Below are 26,341 nucleotides of genomic sequence, written 5' to 3'. Positions count from 1 at the left end.
CAATACTTTGGAAGGACTCTATCAATACTTTCTTTAGAAGCTGATAAGCATTTTCAGTAACTAAGTTTTAGTAACTAAGTCTACTCAGTGAAGAAAAAAGCACTCCCAATTTTGAATGCTTTTGCCATAGAAATATTGCAAAATGAAATACAAAGCAAGCCATCCGAGAATGGTTGAGTATTTAAATAAATGGAATCTTGGAGAGATGCAAATTTGAAGGAATGCTAATGGGCGCTGATTTTTCTCACCCCACTGTTGTTACACTCCACGCATCTCAAAGTCAAGAGAGCTATCTCCTTTTCCTATGTTAGCAGAGGCTCAGTCCTTAATTTTCATATCTAACATGACTGCACTTATATGAGATATCTAAAATAGTCAAACTATGGCAGCAGAGAACAGAAGAGTGGTTGCTGGAGAGCAAGTTGGGAGATGGGAAAAATGGGGAGGTGCTACTCAACTGGTATAAAGTTTCAGTAAAGCAATATGTGTAAATTCTAGTGATCTGCCCCACAACATTGTATGTACTGTTAACATATTGTATTGTACACTTAAAATCTTTTAACAGGATAGATCTTTGTGTCCGGTGTGCTTACCACAATAAAATATTTACATATATATATATATATATATATATATATATATATATATATATTTATTTTTTAATAAAAAGGCAATAATTTAATGCCTTTAAAATTCCTTTTTGGAAGACTGATATTGGTTGAACTAAGTGCCTAAATAGTAAACCATTACCATAAACCCAATATAAGGGTTATTACATTGAACTTCTTGCAAAGTCCAACTCACTATATTACACCTGCTGTTTCAATCATAAAAAGAATCATTTACATAGACACTCAGCCTGTGTTCTAATAATCTCCCTTTGATTATACATTAAATAAATGTGCTTTAAATGTTGCTTTAAAAAGACCAACGGATGAGAGGATTAGCTTCTTATTTTCTTAAAATTGAAGAAATTTGGACCCAACTTCCAAAGGTATTCTAAAGCTTTATTGAAGTGCATAGACTTCTTCCAAGATGTGCAGAAATTGTCTGGCATCAAGCATAAGGCACCAAATTCAGTCTGCTAATGAGAACAGGATATGTTAAGGGAAACAAGGCATCCTGGACTTGGTGATTGGAGATAACCAACCTAGTACCAATGTTACTGATAATTTCTCATCTATTCGTGAGTGTTCTCTCCACATCAAATGTCCCTAAGGAGCTTCCAGATCAGCTACTTTCTAGCTTTTATCTTAAATCTTAACCTTTTCCATAAGAAGCCTGCCCTTTAGCTCACATTTCTATAGAAGCATGGCAGGTTTTTTTGTCACCAAATTTGCACTGAGATGACATATGCCATGGATTCTAAATTGGTTGATTATCTGTGTTCCAAGTCTTGCGTGATGACCTTGAGATGACACCATGATCAGGATAGCTTATGGGAATGGATGCTAAATACCATGTATTAAAAACCTTCAGCTGTTTCAGAAATACCTTCACCTTTCTAAAACTTCTCTACTATCACTTGCTGACTTCACTTATCTAAGATTTTTGCTTTGGAACCAAAAATCTACTCAAAGAACAGGTGTTAGAGGTTTATCCCAAGGCAAATAAAATTTATCATAGTTTCAATGCTCATAACTAAACAAATGTGAGATGACTTTGTAGATTAAACTACAATCACTTACAAGTTGTAAATAGGTATTATAGACATATACATATATATTTTTTTTTCATGCACTTATTAAAACTAATCAGTGAGATTTTCAATATTTATTTTAGAATTATATTGTCCTCTTGTCAAATAACTCTACCTCAAAACTTGACATACATGATATTTTTAAGTGTTAAAAAGATAATTTTATGAAATATATAAATACCTTATTTACTTAATGAATTTCTATAAAAGACAAATAAGTTAGTTAAAATAATGCTGTGAATCTACTTAAAAATTATAGTTCCTAGGCTGGTATACAAATAGGTTATAGTAAAGACATTGGTAATGTCTTTATTTTTAAATATAGACTTTTTAATGCCTATATTTTTAATACTTAAAAATATACAGTATAAATGCACAGATCACAAACTCCTATTTACTTGAAATATTGGTAGAAATTATAATAGAATATGAGCAAGATAAAAAGGAGTATTTTGCAGATAAATATCATTTTCAATTCAACACCTAAAGAGTGAAATATATGTAGATGATATGCTGTTTTTAAATTTTTAATTATAAGAGATATGTGTAAAGTGGTATCTCTTAACATTGTGATAATTTGTCTTACGTTTTTGTATGAATTCAAATTGGTAACTATTTTCCTTTATAATTTTGAGTTTCTTGTCATAATGTTATACATATATATCCTTTTAAAAAGATTTTTACTAAAATATAGCTAACATACAATATTATATTAATTCCAGGTATACACTATATTTCTTCAAAATTTATATACCTAAAGAAGTGATCACTATGATAAATCCATCAACCATCTGGCATCATACAAGCAATTATAATATTATCGACTATATTCCTTATGCTGTTTATGACATCCCATGACTTATTTGTTTTATACCTGGAAATTTGAACCTCTTATTCCCCTTAACCTTATTTTGGTAATTTGTTGAAATAAGAACTGTGTAAAATAGAAATTTAGATAATAGTGTAAATATACACTTATCTCACCACTCAGATATTAAAATGTAAGCATTTTGCTATTTCTGTTTTGTTACATTGTTTTCAGAAATTTTTGTTGAAGTCTACTTTATACCCCTTCTAGATTGCATTCTCCTCCACACATCACTCTTTAAGATTTACCATGTGTTCTCTCCATACATGCTTTTATAATTTACTTACTTACACCAGCTGGCAGGCGCTGGAAAAGTAGAGGCAGCATATCCTTCTCTGTGAACTGCAGCCATGCCTCGTGCCCAACTCAAACCTTCAGAAAACAGTGGTTAGCACTTATTTTCTGTTTTTAGCACTTATTAGCTGTTTTAGCACTTATTTTCCAGATCCAGACGAATTTCTTTTTCTCAACCATAACCTATAACTACGAAGTTGGACAATTAGGTTCACGAACTCATCCTAGAAAAAGTCCTAACATACCTTGTTGCTGAATATCACTACGGTCACCTTTGAGGTACTCCCCTTGGGAAGCTGTGCACCGATGCCAGCACCTAGTCCACCCTTCAAAGCAATTTTGGAACTCTTCTTCTGGAATGGCCATCTGAGCTGTCATCATATTACCATTGGTGTCCTGAATGTCATCAAAATGTTTTCCTTTCAATATTTCCCTTCTCTTCGGATAAAGAAAGAAATCATTGGGGGCCAGGTCAGGTTAGTAGGGAGGGTGTTCCAATAGAGTTATTTGTTTACTGGCTAAAAATCCCCGCACAGACAGTGCCCTGTGAGCTGGTGCATTGTCGTGATTCAAGAGCCATAAATTGTTGGCGAAAATTTCAGGTGGTCTAACTTTTTTATGCAGCCTTTTCAGATTCCCAAATAGCAAATTTGGTTAACTGTGCAGTTGGTAGAAATTCATTATGAATAATTCCTCTGATATCAAAAAAGGTTAGCAAATCATTGCAACAAGTTCATGAACCTAATTGACTTTATACATAGGAAGAGGATTCTAGGAATTTTAGTTCCAAGTTAGTTAAGTTGACAATTCAAAATCGGCTGAGTAGGATGTCACCTCCCTCTTTTCTCTTTCCTCTCTCCTTTCTCTCTCTCTCTTTTTTTTTTTTTTTTTTTTTTTTGTCCCCATAAATTTTGTTTAAAGATTGTATACTCCACAAAAACTCTCTAAGTTACAGTGGAAATTGCCTCAAAATTTAAAATACATCAAATTTTAAAATACATTTAAAACACATCTCTTTATTTGTGCCCTTCATCAATATTTTAGAAATTTCATGATTTATATTGCCAAATCCTTTTACTGAGTTTTCCTTAGCATGATATATTTTTGCTACTATTGCAAATAAGATCTTTACTAAAAGCATATCTTAAAAATAGTCAAAGGTAATGTACAACACTTTTGATTTTTATGTAAGTTTTATAAAGGTACATTACTGAATTTTCTGATAAGCTCTATCCGTTTGCCCAGCGATACAGTGAATTTTCTATGTAGATGGTTATATTACTCATGAGTAACACTATTTTATTTAACCTTTCCCATAGTTTACTTTATTATGCCTTTATTTAGTACAGTATTTAATAGCATGTGTGATACCGGTAGCAGTATCCTTGTGTTAGTTCCGATTATGAGACCATGATATGTGTACCCTATGTATATCCCTTTGATGTAGATTTTGATAAGAGTCTTTTACTACTAGGATGTGGTCCATTACTGATTTTAGTTTCCTAAGAGATTTGCATTTAATGTTTGGTGTGTGTGTGTGTGTGTGTGTGTGTGTGTGTGTGTGTGTGTGTGTGTTAATAGTAAATGAGTATTAAAATTAATCAAAACCTTTTTCTCTATTTATTGGGATAATTAGACTTTTTGATATTTTAAGAAATTAATATGGCAAATATCAATATATTTTCAATGCAAAAGTACTCTTATATTCTTGAGACGCACCATATCTATTCATCATTGGGTTGTTTTATGTAGCTACTGGTTTTGATTGGTGATATTTTGTTTTATTTTTTCAATTCTCAAAAATAATTTCAGCTTCATTTAAATAATTTTTTTATATTTGATATTAATTAGTATTTGCATTTCACCTTTAATTTTATTTTTTATTTTTCAATTTTAGTTGATATTTAATATTATTTCATATTAGTTTCAGGTGTTCAGTGTAGTGGTTAGACTTTTATATAATTTATGAAGTGATACCCCTGATAAGTTGAGTACCCATCTGACACTATGCATAGTTTTTACAATACTATTGACTACATACCCTATGCTTTATTTTACATCTCTACAAGTATTTTGTAACTACCAATTTGTACTTTGTAACCACCTAACTTTTTTTTCATTTTTTGATAACTCTCATAAGATCAGGTTTCAAAAAATTATACTTTAAGTCTGTTGGTTCTCTCTATTGTACATTTGTCTTATGTTTCATTAATTTCTACACCTGTTTTTCCCTTCTTATAGTTTTGGGGTTTTAATTTTTCAATCTTTTTCTAACTTTTTTAGATCTATGGTTAGCTCAGTGTTGCAGCTTTTGTTCCTTTCTGAAATATGAATTAAAGCCATAAATTTTCTTTGAAGTACAGCTTATCTGTATCTCAGATGTTTTGATGTGTAGTAATTCATTATGATTAATCTAAACAATTATTATCCTAATTTTGATTTCATTTTGATCCATGGCTTATTTGGAAGTACATTTCTTAATTTCCAAATTATGATTTTGTTATATATATATATATATATATATATATATATATATATATATATATATATGATTTATAGCTTAATTGTGGCCATAAAACATACTCTGTCATTTTACTCCTTTGTAATTAATTGAGACTGGCTTTTTGGTGGAGCATACATTACATTTTTTTTTTAGTTTCATGTATAATTTAACTATGAAGTATCTTGCTTTTATGTGTGTGTGCAATATTTCATACATATCAAATAAGTGAAATTAGCTAATCACATTGAAATTTTCTATATTCTTGTTGATTTTTTTGTCACTTTGTTACTGAGAGAAGTATATTAAAATTTCTCATTGTAACTATAGATTTGCCTTCAGTTTTGTAAATATCTGTTGTGAATATGTTAGTGGTTTCATAAAATTTAGATTTTTTATGTTCTTAGTGAAATTAACGTTTTATTATTGTGGTATGTTTCTTTTTTTTATACGTCTGTTTATTTAGGTTCATGTGTGTGCATTTATGTGTACACTCTGATACGTGTTGTCTACTAATTGGCATATTAGCTGAGTTAAAATTAATGTAATTACTCATACGTTTTAGTTTAAACCTACCATCTACTGTTTGATTTTTATTTGTCCTACCTGTTCTCTATGCCTCTTTTTCTTTAAATCCCTTCTTCAGGAACATTCTGTGTGTGTGGTGTGTGTGTGTGTGTGTGTGTGTGTGTGTGTGTGTGTGTGTGTTTAATAGTTTCCCCTCTAATAGTTTATGAATATTTTACTCATTCATAATTGTTTAATATTTAGCCAAGGGATTACAACATGCATTCTTCCATGACTTAGTCTAATATTCATATGTACTTTTGGCTTATTCCTGGGCAATGGAAGCAACGTGGAAGAATTTAAATCAAATCACTTTCTCCCAAATTATATATCATTGCCGTCATATTTAATTTGGTATATCTTTTAGACAAAACAAGTCATCAGTTTTGCTCATATAGACAACATTTATTTAGATTTACTCTCTTCATTCCTCTGCGTTTCCACAAGAGATTGCTTTCTTTATGCATAAGTAATACTATTTTCAGTATACCTTTTAGTATAGACCTTTTGGAGATGAGTTCTCATAATTTTAATTTGTTTAAAATATTTTTACTGACTTTTGGTTTTCCTCATCAATTTGCTGAGGAATTATTTATAAACAATACTTTGCACCCATTTGAAGTATATCTTTTTTTGAATTTTTATTGGTGTCAAAACCAACGATAGTACCACCAAGGAACAGAATTTTGACATCATCCTCAAAAGATTCCTCATGCCTCTTTTTCCCTCTTGAGTCCCTGGCCTAGGAAAATTAGGTTAGTTTACATATTACATAAATTATAGCTTTTGCTTTTTATGGTCTGGCCCACAATCCTCCTTCTGCTTCTTATATAATGGACCTAATAAGCAAACACCTACTTTTTAATAAGAAATGTATTTTTCTTTTAAGGGAAAAATTATTTTAGAATATGTATTACCCTATAATATTATCTTTAAACATTTCCATAATAGTTTTAATTATTTTATCTTATTTAATGTTATCTACTTTGAAATTTTACAACTTATCTCACAATTATTTACACAGATTCATAGTGCCTGTAAAATTAATGTGAGATCAAAGAATTCTTTAAGGATTTTTTAAACATCTAAAAATAAATCTATATTTTAAAAATAGAACAAATTTATTTTATTCACTTTAAGATACATCAGTATCAGACAAATGAATTTTCTGACAGAAAAACTATCCCTATTATCTAGACAGAAATACTAGCGTATCATAAATCTGTAAAAAATATTTTATAACATTCCAAATAGATTCAGTTTCTCTAAAACCGATGCAATTTAAAATTTTGTTTTATAATAAAAGTGTAAAAGACAGATTTAATATGAACTTATATGCTAACATTTAACATTTTTCATCTCAGAACCTCAGTATTAGTTTACTCATTCAGCAAATATTTTCAAACACCTTCTTTGTTTCAGAAACTGTTATAGGTGTTATATGTAGTTTGATAAATAAAGAAGACAAAAATTCCTGCCTTCATGAAACTTATATTCTAATGAGGGTGAAAGACCATAAGCATAATGCTAAGCAAATTTTATAGTTTTAAAAGAGTAGAGAAAATAGAGCAAATAAGGGAAATGAAGAGAACAGAAGAAATGCAATTTAAATAAAATACTTTTGATCATTGCAAAAGAAACGGTTTCTGAATAAAGGTTTATTTGCATTATAAACTTACAGTGGCCAAGAAATGAGACTGGGAGAACATGTGTTACAGTTATTACATCTGAATGGAAACTGAACCCATGGTTGCTGCATCAGTGACCCAGACTTCCTTTAAAACTTCCACATAAAGAAATAAGTATTTAATTCATAACAGTAGCAGGAGACACAATATAAAATATTTATAATCTGTTTTACTATTTTCAAATAACCAATTATTTCATAGAAATACTAAAGAAACAATCAAATATGAAGCAAATAATAAAACAAGCAAAAAAAAAAAAAAAAACCGAAAGGAAAGACTGTATCTTTGGTATAAATCAAACAGACCACAGAAACAAACAAAAAATATAGTCAGACTTGCGTGCGCGCACGCACGTACGCACACACAGACACACACACACACACACACACACACATACACACACACACACAAGAAGTAAGACTGCAACTGACCTTACTATTTTAACATGTAGTTGATAAAAACTCTGATTTTGATTATAGGCTGAGAGCAAAGTATAGGAATGGTTTGGTTATTAACTTGCTTCATGGTAAACTTATACTGTCTTGTTCAGATTTTCTAATCATTTGTGGGGAATTATATGTGTGGCAATTAAATTTAAAAACAAAAAGTTGCATTGCTTTTGTAAAACGTGGATCAGAAAAAATATTTCTACATGATTACAGGAAGGACGAATATTTTACTTAAAATTTTATTATATTTAATTTTCAACATTGACAAGTGTTCATACCTTAAGTTCTAAGGCAAAATAATATATCTTATTTTTAAAAAAGTAAAATTAGCCTCATTTTACATTATTTTAAACTAAACTCTTTTGTGACAAGTCCCACATACATAACCACTCCAGCTGACACCTTCTCCATAAGAAATATTCATTGAGTTGTCTTTCAATACCATATATCAAGTGAACATGTAAGTGTCCTCATTATTCAAGAATCAGACAGCACCCCAAGTGTACCCAGCATTAAATTGCTTTTGAACCATCTATAATCTCTAGAAATGTCTCCTCCCAAAATACATTTTGCAGAGAAACTCAATTTGAATTCTGCCTTTACTGGAGCAACACACAAAAGTCTATAGATCGGTTTGAAGGTCACTTTGACATTGTTCCTTTAAGTAAAATGTTGCTATATTTATGGAACAAAACTCTGGAATGTTCTGCAGGTAACTGATTAAGATTAAAAGATGCACGCATAGCCATTTTCTAAATAACATACTAAACTCACTCCTTTATTAAAAATAGATGCTTGTTCTTTCTAAAACAGTAACAGTATACAGCTTTGAAAGAGACAAGCAGAAAGCCACGAAATGAGTCATCAGCTGTGTTAGGTTACAGTGGCTTTATCTGTGACTGTGTGAAAAAACACTCACAAGAAGTCAGCAAAAGTGCAGCCAATTGCTGAGAGCTAATCATGCTGGGTTATTCTTGGAGGAGGCTGGTGTTTGTAGGGTGCACTGATAGTTACCAATTATTGCCTCTACTTGGCAAAATGAATGGGTCTGAACCACTATCTTGAAGGTGTTCTCAGCAAGAACTATATTTAAACTGCTGACACCAGTAATTGTGTCTAGCTCAACCAATCCTGAGTTTGATCTTAAGTGTTTTACAGTATACAGTCAAATGTGCTAAACGGGCTTTCAGTGTCCAAAGAATAGGTTTGATAAACACCTTGCACTAAAATGCATGTTTTACAATGTCCCTTAAATTATCTAATTTCTGTTGAGTATCATAGCAATGAAAGAAATGTTTTTACTATGGTTGCTTCTGAAATACTTAGATATAAATTTCTATCATCAAATAATGTCTAATCCACATAGAAAGGCACCCTAGTGCATAATAATATCTATATTTGGTTTTAAACTGATAATTTATAGCTGTAGAGATATAATAATAAACTTGCCTTGGGAAATACAATCAGTAAAAATAATGCATTTGTTTTATTTCTGTTGATTACCTTGAAAGTACACAACATAAATGAAAATATATTATTTTTGTTTTTGCCATTATAGGGGAAAAAAACAAACACTTCTCCTTCCTTGTTTGAGTTTGTTCCAGTGATTATTGCTATTAACAGTGTGTCAAAGAAGCTTATTACTTTTTATTCAAAATGCCTGCTTCTAATTTTCCCAAGATACAAGAAAAATATAAATGGAAATAACACATAAATTGTAGGCACAACATGAATTCAGAAAAAAAAAAAACGAAAACAAAAACCACGCACCTTATTTTTGCAGTGCAATATGAAACACATCATGAATTAGGACACAAAGGCAGAGGAGAGGCAGCAAACAACAGCCTGCATTCTCAAGTGAGGAAAAAGCTAGTCCAGGTCTGTGTGCTCCGCTGTGGTGATGGCCCATCTCAATCCATGCCTCGCCTCCATGATCAATGAAATCATGCGTGATTTTCTTCACTTTTTTCTGTCCTTTATTGACTATTTTAAATTTACTATGTTTACAATGACTCTCAAAGTCTCTATTATCATTTCACAGGAGAAAATCCAGTTACAGATAGTTGTTTATTTTGAGGAAAAGTATTTTTACTTTCTGTTCATTTTGTTTTTAGCTGGCAAAACATGGCAAGTTTAGACAAATATGTAGAGTTATAAAGAGGAAGTTTTAAAATAAATGGTTTCCATAAAAGGGTGATATCCCTTGGTTGAAGGATTTTAATTACACCCAAAAAGTAAATAGTTACAATTTTTGATCCTGTTAGCTATCATAAATAAAGCTAAACTATAGAGAACAACACTGACTAGTTTAACATTATTTGGTTTGATATCTTTCTTCAATTCTTTTTTGTCTGTGATTTTGTATTTAACTAAATAGAATAAATGAAAATTACATTAACATGTTTAGGTGTTGTTGTTGTTTTCGTGTTGTTTTCGTGTTGTTTTTTGTTTTTTGTTTTTTTCAATTGCTTTAGGAATAAATTAGTTTTATACTTTAAAATATCTCCCTTGAAGAATGAATGCAGCCATGAAGACATTCCCAGGGATTGTCTTTAGTCACTGTTAAGATAATACAAGATATGTTACACTTGGGTTCTTTAACTAGGAGCTATTTTAAAGAAACTCTTAATCTCCTGCTGGGATTGTGTTACATTCCAAATCTTGCTAATGCTTCCTCCACTGGATGGAGTTTCCCTGCCCCCATATTGCTAATGAATAACCATATTTACAAGACTCTCTGAAGACGCTAAGAAGTTTGGTTTATTTAGAGTTAATTCACATAATAAAGTCTGTTTTCTATTTTGAACAGAGATAAGAATATGGTCTGATTAATACAGAAAGTAATATGTACATTTCCAAGCAGCCAAATCTCATGTCTATTTAGCCGCTCAATCATTTGAGGAAACAAAACTTTGCATACGAGTGAGTCATAGGCTTTCTTTTTTTGTCAGTTTTAGCATTCAGTTGAGCACTTTTTGCCCAGATGTATTTTATGACCATTAACTTCCTTGTCCAAGAAGACAGAGAAGAAATCATTTTATCTTTTACATTTCTGAAAATACCACCCATCCGCAACTACCTCTACATCTGAGGTTCTCATCTGTTTCTGCTGGGGATGGAAAATAGTACAGGTCCTCTGGAAACCAGTCTGGCAGTTTTGTAGAAAGTTAAACATACTCTTACCGTATAAGCAAATAATCACACTCCTGAGGATTTATCCTAGAAAAATATAATCTCCGCATGAAAATCTTAATATGATGTTTAGAGCTGCTTTAGTTGCCATATCCCAAATTGGAAACCATCCAAATGTCCTGCAAGGAATAGATGTGGATGAATTCAAAAAGCCATGACACATCCATCCAATGGAACACTACTCAGCAATAAAATAAACATATCACTGATATACAAAACAGCTTGGATCAATTCAAGGGCATTATACTTAGTGAAAAGAGCCCATTTCAAAAACTTACGTACTACATGTTTGATTCCATTTCTATCACATTCTTGAAATGAAAAAAGTATAGTAATGAAGAATTATATCAGAAATTGTTCAGAGTTAGGATTGAGGTAGAGATGTAGCTTAGTAGGATCAGTACAAGGAAGTTTCTTTGTAGTGATAGATTAGCCTACATCCTGATTGCGATAGTGGTTACATGAACCTACGCATGTAATAAAACTTTCATAGTAATACATATCAAAGCACACATTCACCCATACACACACAACACACACACACACACACACACACATACACCACACATACATCTGGATGCATGTAACAACTGGTTAATTCTAAAAAGTTCTGTTAGTAAATAGTTTTGTACCAATTTCGATTCCTGGTTAAAATGTATTATGGTTAAGTAAAATGGTATCTGTGCGATAAATTGAGCATAGGGTCCCAGGGAATCTCTGTACTATTTTTGCCACCTCTTGTGATTCTTAAATTTTTTTCAGAGAATACCACCCATTTGAATTCTACACAGTCATTTGTGGCTTAACTATGGGGATATGTTCTGAGAAGTGAGTCTTTAGGAGATTTCATCATTGTGTGAACATCACAGCGTGCATTTTTACAAACCTAGATGGCCTCGCCTACTATACACTTAGGCTACATAGTACAGCCTACTTTTCCTAGGGCACAAACCTGTACAGCATGTTACTGTACTGAATACTGTAGGCAATTGTAAGATAATGGTAAGTGTTTGTGTATCGAAACATAGAAAATATACAGTAAAACTATGATTTAAAAGATAAAAAATAGTACACTTATTTAAGGCACTCACCATGAATGGAGTTTGCAGGACCGAAAGTTGCTCTGGGTAGGTCAATGAGTGAGCAATGAGCATTTGTGAAGGTCTAGGACAATACTGTACATTACAGTAAACTTCATAAATACTACATACTTAAGATACACTAAATGTATTTAATTTTTTTTCTTCAGTGCACTGCACTACGACATAAAAATGGCTCTGAAGTCACTAGAAGATGGAAGTTTTTCAGCTCCATTATAATCTTATGGGACCCTGTGGTAAATGCAGTCCATTGTTGATCAAAATGTCATTAAGTGACTCATGCCTGTATAGCCGAAATGATACAAAAGTTTGTAATTGCCTATTAAGCCGCACACACTATATTGCGTGTTTTATACCTCTAAAGGACAATTTTATCTACACTTTTGTCATTGAGGATGCTAAAACGCACCAATTTTATTTTCCCAAAGTCACACACATAAGTTGGGCCTATCACCCAAGCTTGGGATTTTTTTTTCTTTTTTTCCAAATTCATATGGTTTTTGTCTATCCATTGTATTCTATCATCTCGTTATGTACTAAATACTTCCAAGAGTTTTAGTAATTAGTTTCTCATTTTATACTTCTTCTCATTTCATACCTTTGAAGTTAGTTTCTCATTTCATAACTTTTCTAATGTTTTCCTTCCCTGACCTCCAGGAGAACTGAAATATAAGGTATTCGGAGTTCTTTGTCAAGTTTGGGAGGAAGCTCAAGCACTCTGTACCTACTCTGTTATCACTTATTGTCCACAACATTCATAAAATCAGAGTCCAGTCTGAGTTCACAGAAATGTGATGCCAAAATGAGAGCTGAAAATGTGTGCTGGTCTCCTGAGAACAATTCAAGTCATTCCCACAGTGTAAGCACAGATATTATAGAAAGCACATTTGATTCAATGGGTATAATCTCATCTATATGAATTTCTATGTATAAGTCTATGACAAAAAAAGGAAACTTTCCATTGCTGAAAAATCCTTAAAAAGAAATTGATTCTTTTAATAGTTCTGCCTAAATTATTTTGAGGAAAATAGAGACGAAGCAATCTAAGTACTGTACCTTGAAAATTGTCCTTTTTGAAACATTGATTCAATTTTCAAACCTTGAAGATAGCTTTTAGAGTTTATATTTTACTCTAAAGGAAATTATATTCATTTTTCTCCTGATAATAGATATTAAAATGAATTTTAGAAAAAAAATAAATTTTGTGGAATAAAAAGCAAAAAATATACTGCAACCCAAGGAGAGTAGAACATTTATTAATATTTTGATCCAGACTAACATGGGTTCAAATCCTTGCTCTGCTCCTTAATAGTGTTGTTTTCTTTGACAAATTACTTAACCTCTTTTATTTCTTAATTCCATTAAGTCCCTAATATACTAAGAGAATGCACATTTTATATGTACTGGATATTAATCAGATTGTGATGAACAAGATCATTATCAAAGAGCAGCTATCAAAAATTTTGAGAAAATTGATCCACACTCAAAAAAAAAAGTCATGTTTCAAAACAGTTGATGAATCATAATTTTCTATATTAGTAATCTGAATGTAAGATAGGTAAAAACATTTTAACCTATATATGGAATAAATGGCAGGTTTGGTTTATCCTGAGGCCTCTCTCTTTGGCTTGCCTTCTAGTTGTGTCCTCACATGACTTTGTAAGTGTATGTTCCTATTGTCTCTTATAAGAATGCCAGTCCTACTGGATCCGGGTCCCACCCACATGATCTCATGTGACCTTAAGTACCTCCTATAAGGGCATAACTCTAAATAAAGTCACATTGAGGATTAGGGCTACAACTATGGATTTGGGGAGACACAGTTCAGTAGTTAACACAAACCTTGAAGATTTCTTTAAATGTATATGTTTTTAACAATACACCTGGTATATATAGGTGCTCAACGAATGGCAACTGATATAATTTATATTTATATTTGATCTTGGTGAATGAGGATGCAATGATAAGTAAGTTGTAGACTAGAAAGATCAGTAAGTTTAGTAGTTTATGGTGCATAAGAAAAACAATCCAAAACTTAGAAGCCTGAACAACTACTTATTTAACACATGATTTTGTGGGTCAACTATGTGAGCTGGACTCCATTGAGTGGTACATCAGTTCTCCCCCTGGCTTAGTTGATCTCAGGTAGACTTATTTATAAATTCTTTGTGAGTTTGTGGGTTTTGTGCAGCTGGAAGGTTTATGATGACCTTGTCCAGGATGGCTGGATTGAGGGTGGTCTCTCTCTATGTGGTCTCCATGTAGTCCTTCAGCAGATGAGCCCAGGCTTGTCCCCATGGTTATTGCAAGTTTCTAAGAATAGCAAGAAAAGAAGATTAACATGGAAATACTTTTCAAGTCTCCCTTTGTGTTACATTTGCTAATGTTCCATTGGTCAAAGTAAGCCTCATGATAAATTCAGAATCAAGTGGTAAAGAAAAGGATTCCATGTGATGGGAGAATCTGCAATGTACCTGTGTAAATATGTGAAGACAGGGAGAGGAAAATTTGTGTTAATTATAACAATCTATTACAAGGCCACTAATCAATAGTCATTGATCTATTAACACAATGCCTGTGATCATCAATCAAGTTGCCTGATCAAACCGTGCTGTGCTGAGATCATAGATCTTATATTGATATATTATGTTCTTCATATATTTGGAATAGACAGAAAGATGTGCTGTTGCTTATAAATGTTTTGTGAGGGTTTTTCGAAGAAAGACACTATCTCTGCTCCCAGCCTCTCACCTGGTTCCCATTGCCAAAATAATCGGTACAGAATGTAGACTAAATAATATAATGGTTTTGAAAATATCAATCGTAATAATATTAAATTGTTAAGAACTGAACCCTAGAAAACCAACATGTGTGTACAAAGATCAACGAATTTGTGGACACAGATTTTTTCAGTCTTATACTCTTATGTGCAGCTGAGATGAGACTCAAATTCTGGAGTAAAGAAAGAGTTACATCTTGAGTTTTTTAGTTTAAAAAGATTTCCAGTGGTTAGCACTCAGAGGATATAGAAAAATTTGATGAACCACGTTTCTTTCCTTGGATTAGAAATTGATCTCCAAGTTCTTGGAGGTTTCAGTAGAACTTTTCTTTGTTCTTGGAATCTGAAAACAAACAATATTTGTGTCAAAAAACCCTTCAGCTCAAGTCTGATTCAGAGGTAAGGTAGCAGCATACCACTATGCCTTGTGGAGGGGGAAGAGAATAAATTTCCATGTTCAGTGTCTAGGAAAACGGGCTAAGAGCACTTCTGAGTTTTGTATACTTCTGATGAGGATACGTCAAATGGGGCATAGGCATTATTGAGGAAGATAAAGGGATAGACAGACACTAGATGGTTGTAATTGAGCAGCAACAAAACACCTACCTGCAGTCATTGAAGCTCAAGGTTTGGAGAGGAATGGCTGTATATGGATGCAGCTTGGGCAAGATTAAGAGCAGAGGCCACCATCAGAATTGTGAAGTTAAGAGCATAAATGTCTTCGACTAAAATGAAAAGTAATATTGCTTGTACCACAGACATTTTCAAAAAATTTACTAATTATTGAGGTGAAATTCACATACTATACAATTTACCATAACATTTTAACATAAATAACTCAGTGGCATTTAGAACATTCACAATGTGCACCACGTATATTGAGTTTCAAACATTTCCATCACTGCACAAAGTAAAAACTCAATCAGTTTCTCCCCATTCCCTCTCCCCTCGCTTCCCTCCTTCCCCTGCCCACTCCTGTCAACCACCAATTTATATTTTGTCTCTCTGGATTTGTGGATATGTCACATAAGTGGAATCATAAAATATTTGACCTTTTGTGTTTGGCTTTTTTCATTTAGCTGTTTTGAAGGTTCATTCAAGTTGTAGCATGTATCTTTATTTTATTTAATTTCATGGCTGAATAATATTGCATTGTATATGTATATCAAATGTGTTTATCCATTGATCTGTTGATCCATTGATAAACATTTGGTTTGTTTCAACCTTTCGACTATTGTGAGCAGTGCTATGAGCATGTGTTTCAATTATTTTCAATTCTTTTGTGTATATTCCTAGAGTGCAATTTCAAGGTCATGTGGTAACTCTAACTTTACCCAAAACCACCAAACTCTTTTCCACAGTCACTCAACCATTATGCATTCCTACCAGTTTTACTTTAACAGCTGAAAGACCTTAAGAAAATTATTGAAAGTATTTGTGTGAACCAAATATGAAAGATTATAGAAAGCTAATGTTAAATGAAGTAGGTGATCATTATCTTAAATATTGCTCATAGAATATAGACTTAAATCACACAATTTAAACATACCCACATTATACCTATCAATCATCTATCATCCATTTTCCATTCTACCTACACATACGATTATAAATCTATAATAATGAGAACTTCACTTTAACACATAAAATCAAATCTACACTACTAAAAACCTGTGTCATAACATAATCCCTAGAACTTGACTAAAAAGGCTTATTAAGTGGCTGCTACACTTTTTTGGTGAAAATTTCTAAGGCAAATTGATATAAAATATTATTTTATTGTGCACAAAGAACTGATTCTTGAACAGCCCAAATTTCATAGAAGCATCCCTTATAATTTTTGTAAGAATTCTAAGATATTTGGATTTATGCTGCATCTGTATAAATGTCATTGTTTAGTTTAGAGGGCAGGTTTAAAAAAAATTGTTGCAATAGTTCACTTTTTCTTTAAAAATAGTTTCCATTACTCTACTAATGTAAGTGCAACCTTTAAAAGAAGGCTTCATAAACACATGTTTTTCCAAGTATATACAAACTGATAATGAAATTGCATTCTGTCTTACTGATAATGTGATGCCTGCTCATTTTTGTTCCTTTAATTTAAGGGGCATTATAAAATGTTTTCCCAACATTAGACTGTTTACTGAGCTAATAAAGTAATTAGTCTGATTAAACAAATTCTGTCAACACAATCTGTGTATTAACACAGGAGATATTTATAATTTAACACAAATGTGTCCAAATGAAAGAATTTATGCAGATAAATCTCCAGCCAACCATGAAGAAGTAAACTACTTTTTGGAACATGCTTAGAAACCATTTAAAGAATAAATTTGACAAAGATTAAACAAAATTAATTATGCGTAAGAATCAGATTCATGTACATTACTTTTTTTTATTATTTTTACAAAAGATGTGCCACTTAACCTGGATCTAAAAATATGAATGATAAAGGAAATGGAAGTGATAGGCAGAAAAATGACCCATCACATTTGTCCATATCCTAATACCCTACCCTGAACCTGGGAATATGTTACCTTACATGTAAAAAGGGACTTTGGTGATGTAATTAGGTTAACAACTTGATTAATCTGGATGGACCCACTGTAACTACCAGGGGTCTTAAATGTAGTAAAGGGAGGTATAAAAAAGAGTCAGAGTAATGCGGTGTGAGAAGAACTTGGCTTACTATTGCTGACTTTGAAAATAGACAATTTCAAGCCAAGGAATGTGGGTAGCCTCTAGAAGCTGGGAAAGGCAAGGAAAGAAAGTCTTCCACAAAACCTGCAGAACGGAACCGAGCAAAGCTTATATTGGATTTCAGCTTCCTGAAACCCATGTCAAACTCCAGACCTACAGAATTGTTAAGATAACACATTTGTATTGTTTAAGTTACTAAGTTGTAGTAATTTGTTACAGTAGCAATAGAAAACTAATACACCAGCAATGGGTGACAGTGACTTATGAGCCGAGTTGTAAGTTACGCCTGCTTTAAGGCATTATATTTATAACTCACCTGCTTTATTTTCTTTTTGACACCATTATAAAAATAATGGCATTCGTGTACCCAAGAAATTAGCAAAATATACAAACCAGAGAAGGCTCTGTTGTAAAGAAAAATGATCATAAATACAATAAATTATGTAAAATTATATTCACAATTACTTTGTGCTAAAGTTGAAAACATTAATGAAATGGATGATTTTCTAAATAAATGTATAATTTTACATTTTACATAGAGAAATCAATGAAACAATAAGAATAACATACAGGAACTTAAAAATGTTTATTAATTGTCATTGATAAATTATTTAATTTCTCACAGAACAAATTAATTGATATTTTATAAATTGTTCCAGATCATAAGACATAAGAAACTACATAAATCATAATATAAAAAATAGATATGCAATCCAGAGTAATTAGCCCACAAAGAGAAGCATGATTTAACAATTAGTAATTTTCAAAAATAAGTGTAAGACATTCAATATTAGGGAACTGTTAAGCTTTTTTACTATATCAGTAAATTAAAGAAAAAGATTGTTTCCTCTAGCAAAGTTACCAACTTTATTTGATAAAGTTAACCCAAATTTCTATTCAAATATATTGAGGGAAATTAACAAGGACATTTCCTTTTAAAAATAAAGTTATTTTTAGCAAAGAAAATTATAGTAAATGATGAAATAGAATATCTATTAAAATTAGCAACTCTAAAAGAATATCTGTTATCATCGTTTTAAAGATTATTTTTGAAACTTGTTTCATGCATTTAGAATAAAACAGAAATAAGTGATCTAGAGTGGAGGAAGACTAAAGGCCATTGTTTTATATAATATATGTATACACAAACATCCCAAGGAAATAATTGAAAAACTTTCCATAAAAAAAAAAAATCCAGTACAGTGTTTTACAATAGGGCCCCTCCACAAAAATCAATAGGTCTGCTGAGGTTGAAAATAGATTGTTTATTTCTCCAAAGTAACAACAACAACAAAACAATAAAAATATCTGTTATCTATAGAGAAAAGGATAAATCTTACTTACAAATGCAAAAGGAAGAAATTATGTAGAAAGCTATTACATGATTATTTCTAAAATGTTAAAATATTATAAGATTCAATTAATATATTGAATTCATAGATTAATTCAATCCTAATAATTGGCCTATGGACACTCACTTGCCATTCAGTAATGTGGTCTTTAACATTTAATGATTATTCTTGATAGAAGCAGCAGAGAAATATCAAAGAATAATGATATAGTTTTTAGAGAATATTATAAAATAAACATTATTTGCACTGAAGGATATAATTCAAGGCACTCTTCTATATGATGACCCCTGTTTCTGGTTAGAAACCTAAAATATTAAGCCTTCTGATTAAAAACTGGATGTTTGGCAAGGTGTATGTTACTGACTAAAGGTTGATATCCTCCCAAAATTCATATGCTGAAACTCTACCCTCTCTGTGATAGTACGTGGAGGTAGGGCCTTTGGGAGGTAATTAAGGTTAGAAGTTTTAATGAGGATGTGGCCTTCTTTATGGGAGTAGTACCCTTACAGGAAGAGGAAGAAATAGCAGAGCTCTCTCTCTTTCCATGAGTACACATTAAGGAAAGGCCATATAAGCACAAGATGAGAAAACGTCTATCTACAAGTGAGAACCTGGGCCCTCACTGTGCATTAAATCGTCCAGCACCTTGGTCTTGGACTTCCCTGCCTCCATAATTGTAGAAATAAATTTGTGTTATTTAAGTCATCCATTCTTTTGTATTTTGTTATGGCAACTAGATCAGACTAATGCACGACAGTTTGTAAAATCTCCTTCCCAGAACCTCATTTAGAAGATATGTTCCTAGCCTCTCCCAAGCTGAGAGACATCTCTGTAGGTCAGCTATTTGGGTTAGTAACTCTCTACCAGTTTATCAAAATTTTCTTAAACAATAGGATATAGCAAGAATGTGACCTTAACATAACACTCCCTGCTGATACCAGGACTCTTTCTATATTTAGTCCAGGCTGTATCACGTTTTAATTTGAATGCTGGATTGTACAACCCTGATGTCCTTTTAGATCATTTTGGTAGGCCATAGGAATTTTAGTTGTCCAAAACTTTTTGCAAGTAATGGATGAGAAAATTATCTGCCACCTCAGGAAAGCACCACCAAATGCAATATGAACAGCTCCATTTTCTGACTAGAAGAGACTCAGTGCTTCTAAGTTTAAAAAGTAGGAGAATAGCTTCTCCTTTTCATCTCTCAGATTGTTAGGCAACATTATGGACTAAGAGCTAGACCTCAGACTCTACCAGAAATTATATTTGCATTTTACCCAAATCTCTCTGAAGAGAGGGTACAAAAAACTCCCAAGTTTTAAACTATAAAATATTCCTGTCTTTGACAATATTATATCATAACTAAAACTTCTTTAATACATGGCACACATCCCATCATATACTGAACATTGTGGCAGAGCAAAATAAATTTTACAGTAAATGATTTAAAGTAAATGTTAGTAAACATTTGTTTTGAGGAGGTTTTTGTGTTTAGAATATTCTCTAAACCAGGGTGGCAAACTGGCACATTCAATCCAAATCTACTCTACTGCTGCTTTTGTAAATAAAGTTTTATTGAAATGCAATCTCACAAAGTCCGTTATGTACTGTATCCATGGCAGCTTTCATTTTGCAACATCAGAGTTACCTATTTGCCACAGAGACACATGGCTGGCCAAGCCAAACTCTTTTCCAGGCCCTAAGCAGGAAAAACAAAGAAGGTATACTGGGTCCTGATCTGATCGATATCTGATATTGAATTCAATGATTTTTGAAAAGGTAATGTAATTGCATTCACATACTTATTTAAAATGAAATGTAGAATAGAGCAGATGAACACTCCATGTGTTTGTCAAATATATTTGGTAAAAAATCTTATGTTTCTACTATTTTTGGTAAAAAGAGTTGTCATTAAACATGGAACATTGAAAAACTGCAACAGTCTGTTGCCATTTTGTTAATGTACCTCAGATATATATTAATTAGGTGACAAAATAACTTTACATCATTATCTCTTATTCATTCTTAAATTTTTTGAAAGAAAAAAGTCTTTAATGTTCAAGTAATGTTTTTCTTCAAATATGAATTAAGCATATTGATGTTTAAGAACACTAAATCTTTTTAATTTCTTGACATTTTAAATAAGATGAAAGAGGACAAATATTGGTATAAAAAATGAATATTGTTGGATACACTAATGAAACCAAGTTTCAATAAAACCTTTATAGAGCAGTTAAATAGTCCTGTAAGATTTTAGCTTAAAAGCCCAAAATAGCAAAGGGGTTATCTTTTTGTATTGATTGTTTTTAGTTTATTGCTTAGACTATTTGCATAAAAAATAAATGTTTTATTTCTTAGCTCTTCTGCTTTGACTAAAGTCATATACATATGATTATAATACCCCAACCGGTTACTGTAGAAATTATAATGATATTAGAAACTGATTATGACTTCCGAATGAGTCAAGCTGCAGGACCAGGCTAACTATATAAGCAATTAAAAGAATGTGTTTTCATGCAAAGCCTTGAGTATTATTAAAGAACAAAGGGAAAAGGAAATAAGGAAACAAGGAAATGGGAAGATACAAATAAAAATAATGAGCAATTATATTCTGCCTACCAAAATTCCCCCTGCAGTTTCAGTCAATGTCACTGCTTCTGCTTTCTGTTCTAAATAATTGCACTAGTTCTGGTAAATATATCCAGCGTGTTCCAAAACAGCTGTGACTGTGTTCCTGTGATTAATTAATTAAGTCTTATTCTTTTTTTTTTTTCACTTTACTATTTCGTGGTATTTGTTAAACACTGTACATTAGCTTTTACTTCTGGTCCAATCTTGCAATGCATGACTGATTTCAAGAGAGAAATTTAACTCTAGGTTCTAATGTGTCAAGTTAGAGTCATATTTTCAAACAAATACTCCAGAAGAGTAGGAGCTATGTGTGGCTGGACACTGGTATGACATTAGGCAGGTCTCTAAACCTCCATTCTGCTCTCTGTAAAATGGAATGCAAATATCACCTACCCCATAGAATTTTGGGGGGATTACATGAGACAAAGCATGCTTAAAGTGGTTAGGACAGTTCCCTACGTGTGGGGCAAATGTTGCCTATCATAGCAGTAAACTTGAAAGCTGTAACCTTATTCAAACAATGAGCAACCACTAAAAAACTTGGGTAACTCTTTTTCTAGGTACTTAAAGAAATAGAAAAAGCTGTCCATTTACAATTACAAGTTGTTATCTAAAAGCACCAAAGAGTATTTTATTCCATTAATTTCCAATGTTTCCTCTGCAATGTTGATGTTTAGTTCCTGTTGACTATTTGGACAAATAAAATCCACATTGAAAGGTTTTTTTTGGCATAAAGACCAGTATCCTCACTGAGGACCCACTGTCATGGCAGTGATGACATGAGACCTGAAAAGAAAGCAGACTCAATAAGTGACTACATTGATAAATCATTTCTAACTAAAACTGACTTGCATTAAACTTGCTCATCTATGAACAGACAGCAGGCATGAACCTTTAATTAGTACACCCACCTTCAAGCTTGCTCTCCTCACATCCATAGTGCATACAGCTACCAGGTATGATCTAAAAGCAAAATCTAGCTAAGGCACCTCCATATCAAAAACCTGTCGTTTTCACAAACAGGGTAAAGCTGAAGCTTCATAGCATCCCTCTAAGGTTCTCTTCATCCTAGCCTTGCCATCTTGGCCGCCCCACTTCCCACATCTCCCCTGAAGGCCCGGTAGAGGAGGCTCTCCCTCTGGGAATCCTGTAGCATGGAACACTGAGCTGGATTGATCTGGTACGTCCCTGGTTATGTCAGGCAATTTTGGTTTTAGAACAGATAGTTTTTCTCCGTATTAGATTACATTTAGTAAACATTCATTCAGTAAATGCATTTCCATTTTCTTAGGATCCTCATAGTCAGGAGGTATTTCCTAATGATTTGTCCAAATCTGTCTTTTAAAAATTTAAATGCTTTTCCTGCAACCCACTCTTTAAAGAAATGTAGATTAAATCAAGAGACATTGCACACCCCCATTCATATACTGAGAGTTGTGGCAGAGCAAGAGCTTATTATTTCTTTTTCTTTGTTTAAACCATTCATAGTATCTATTATAGAATTTGCATATTAATAACTGTTCAATAAATGTTTGAATAGTGAGGGTGGGTGGAGAATTCCTCTTTAGATATTTTTCTGGACTGATGTAAACAAGACTTAGAGACTTAGATTTTTATCTATTAAAATTAATAATAGCCATCACTTTGTCCAAAAATGTGAAAACTGAAAATTAAATTGAAAAAATAGTCACATATATCCCCGTGTGTCGAAACATGACTACTATCAGGAAGTGTGGAATGCTTGATAAATATTTCGATTTATTCTCTTAAGAGTTTGGGCATCCGTGTGCTATTATTTCTCTACAGAGCAATAGTAAAATGGGCAGCTGCTATTCATAAAGATTACATAGAGCAGCTTTCATACAACTGTTGAACTTGTATGATACAAGTTCCAACGTAATTGGATTTTTGTAAGAGGTGACAATTACTTCCATGTTTTCTGTCAGTTATTCTCCAAGGTGTTATTCAAAATACTGTATATAACAACGGGTACAATAAGTGCCAACCAATCAGAGCCTATACCCACCCATTCAGAACAGACACTAGCCATAAACAACCAACACAGCAGTGTGGACTGAATCAGCCTGGCTATGCTGGAATTCTCATTAAAGGGGGAAACTGTTTACTTTCGGAGCACTAAGCCAAGACTTCAAAATATACCTTTGTAAACGTAAAGGAATTAAAATTCACTCTAGACTTTCTTCTCTTTTTTTTTTTCTTCAAGCACAATAATCCCTGCAGAACCATTCTCAATTGTACATAGTTTAAGACAGAAATTGAACTGAGACTGGAAAAGTTGCTGGGCATGCTATTTTTTGACATGTGACTGAGTTTATTTTTTGGATAAGTGTTCTAATTAATTAATTAATTTTAAATTAAATTTATTGGAGTGGCATCATCTGAGCATGTAAAATTTTAACAGTGTATGTAAAAATTAGTACATGTAAAATTTTTAATGGTATTGGCATCCTACAGAATATGGTCAATTGGCTAGTAAACTTCAGGTACAGAAAATCAATGCTTGCTTTAGGAAACTTTAGCTTCATGCTACTAGTTGTATAATATCTGTCATAACCTTACCTGTTACTGTAAGTTGAAATAATGCATGTGAAGATTTTCATACAGTTTCAAAATATACATATGTAGTAAGTATTCTCAAAAATCCCATCACTGCTATTATTGTTGTTTGTCTTTTTCTTATTGACACCAAAGAGTCATGAACAGGGCAAGCTCAAGATGAAATTGTATAGTCGGGGAATGGTATTTCATGACACTAATCATTCTCCCTTCCCTGACCTGTGTATTTCTCCACAGCACCCCCCCATGATAACCCCTACATCTGGGTAATAGTTCAACTCCTGATGTCTCCCTTTCTTCTCTTCACCATGCACTAATAATAGGTATGCATCGCTTGCTCAAGGCTCTACTCACAATTGAGAAGAAAATCATTTGAAATTATTTTACTGGACAATAATGATTTTCAGTATTCCTGTTTCCTTTCCCTCAACATGCTTATATTTTCACGTGGACCTTATGGAGGCAAATTTGGAACGTTATTTCAAAGAAAAATTGAGAATTTCCTGTAGGGTGGCAAGATGTAAGAGAAAGAAATAATCTGTGCATCCACTGGCTCCCATAGTAGAGAAGGCCCACTTTCATCTTTGTGTGTGTGTGTGTGTGTGTGTGTGTGTGTGTGTGTGAAGAGGAAACAGACTTCTCGTTTATAATACATTCATATGCATATGATTCTTATTCAGTTATTTACTCCTATTAAATGATGACACAAAACCTCAGGTCAGGAACAGTCCAGCTTATTTTGAATCTTTCCATTGTGTTTTCATAGGAGATTTCTAAGAATAACTGGAGACTATAATCTATGGATACAGTCCTACTCAGTTTAGTTGAACATTTCCAGTTTTATTCATAAAATTCTTTTTTTCTCTTTTTATTGGTTTGGAATAACAACTGTAGGGTTGGACCCATTAAGTATATTTTATCACTTTTAATGCAAAGATTATTACTGTAATTTACATATCTCAGTAAGAGCCAAAAGCTTCCTGCTGTTGCTTTTTTCACCAATGTGCTAAAATTTAACAACCAAGCTACATTAAAGCAAATGAATAAAAGAAGTTAATTCTTTTCAATATAAGGAAAATTATCTGCCCATGAGACTGTATAATTCCCTCAATAAGATTCCCAGACACAAGAAAACAAAACTTTTATGTAAACTACATTAATGTTTTAGTCCCAAATGAGACAGTAACATAAATCTTAAGACAATGTAATAATATCAATGTTGATCACCAAAAATGAAAGCATTAACTTTGAGGCTGTGGACCATGCTAAAGTCACATGAGAAAAAAAAGAAAAAAAGTTCATGAATAACATTTTCAAGAATCACTGAGGCCTAAACATGTAGAAATAATTGAAGTAAGTATGAATTTTCTTTCTTATTTCCCACTGGTGTCAAAGCATCACATTTTGGTAAACCACTATTCCAATGCTTCAATAAGAAGTTTCCAACAGGAAACAGCGTATTTGGAAATTGGCTTAAAATGTCATTATTCAAAGTATGCCAGTGGAGTAATGAACACTTTCTATGCCTTATATCTTAATGGGAAACTCTTAACTACCTAAGTGACCTTTCTGCCAATGTCACTCAAAGTCTTTACCATGATAATGGAAAATAACTTCAATATTCTGTCAATATGGACCAGTCTCCCAATGGCCAGCATTTTCTCCAGACACTGTTCACACCCTTAGACATATTCCTATGTCTAAACTGATTTGTCTGAGCTTGGTCCACAGTCTCACAAATTTCACTTTCAACTGCTTCTTTTTGAAGCTAAAGTCTTTAGGTAATTTTAGAACATAATACATAGGGTGGTCAGTAAATTGATGAATTAGTAATATAAATGATACAATGTGCAGTAATTTAAAGAATATACTGTAATGTTTCAACAACCTCTGGCTTCAGATGTTCCCTAAGAGTTATTTGTTAGGAAACCATGGTTTTATTTTA

At 32.5% G+C, this 26,341-nt stretch overlaps 2 long non-coding RNA genes across 2 annotated transcripts in view; one reads left to right on the top strand and one right to left on the bottom strand.

Annotated features, from left to right (window-relative positions):
• LOC141566993 (uncharacterized) overlaps nt 1-26,341 on the top strand; it is a 650,611-nt gene that overhangs the window by 590,593 nt on the left and 33,677 nt on the right. The gene's annotated exons all lie outside the window — the stretch shown is intronic.
• The window catches only part of LOC141571908 (uncharacterized), a 53,655-nt gene continuing 40,973 nt past the window's right edge, over nt 13,660-26,341 (bottom strand). Inside the window, exons 3-4 of the long non-coding RNA XR_012496956.1 lie at nt 15,743-15,861; nt 13,660-14,670 (exon numbers count right to left, since the gene is read on the bottom strand). This is a non-coding gene — a long non-coding RNA (uncharacterized LOC141571908). The remainder of the gene's footprint in view (nt 14,671-15,742; nt 15,862-26,341) is intronic.

The sequence above is a fragment of the Rhinolophus sinicus genome, linkage group LG05 (assembly GCF_036562045.2).
Source record: "Rhinolophus sinicus isolate RSC01 linkage group LG05, ASM3656204v1, whole genome shotgun sequence".
Taxonomy (NCBI): Eukaryota; Metazoa; Chordata; class Mammalia; order Chiroptera; family Rhinolophidae; genus Rhinolophus; species Rhinolophus sinicus.
This window is presented reverse-complemented; position numbering and strand designations above follow the sequence as displayed.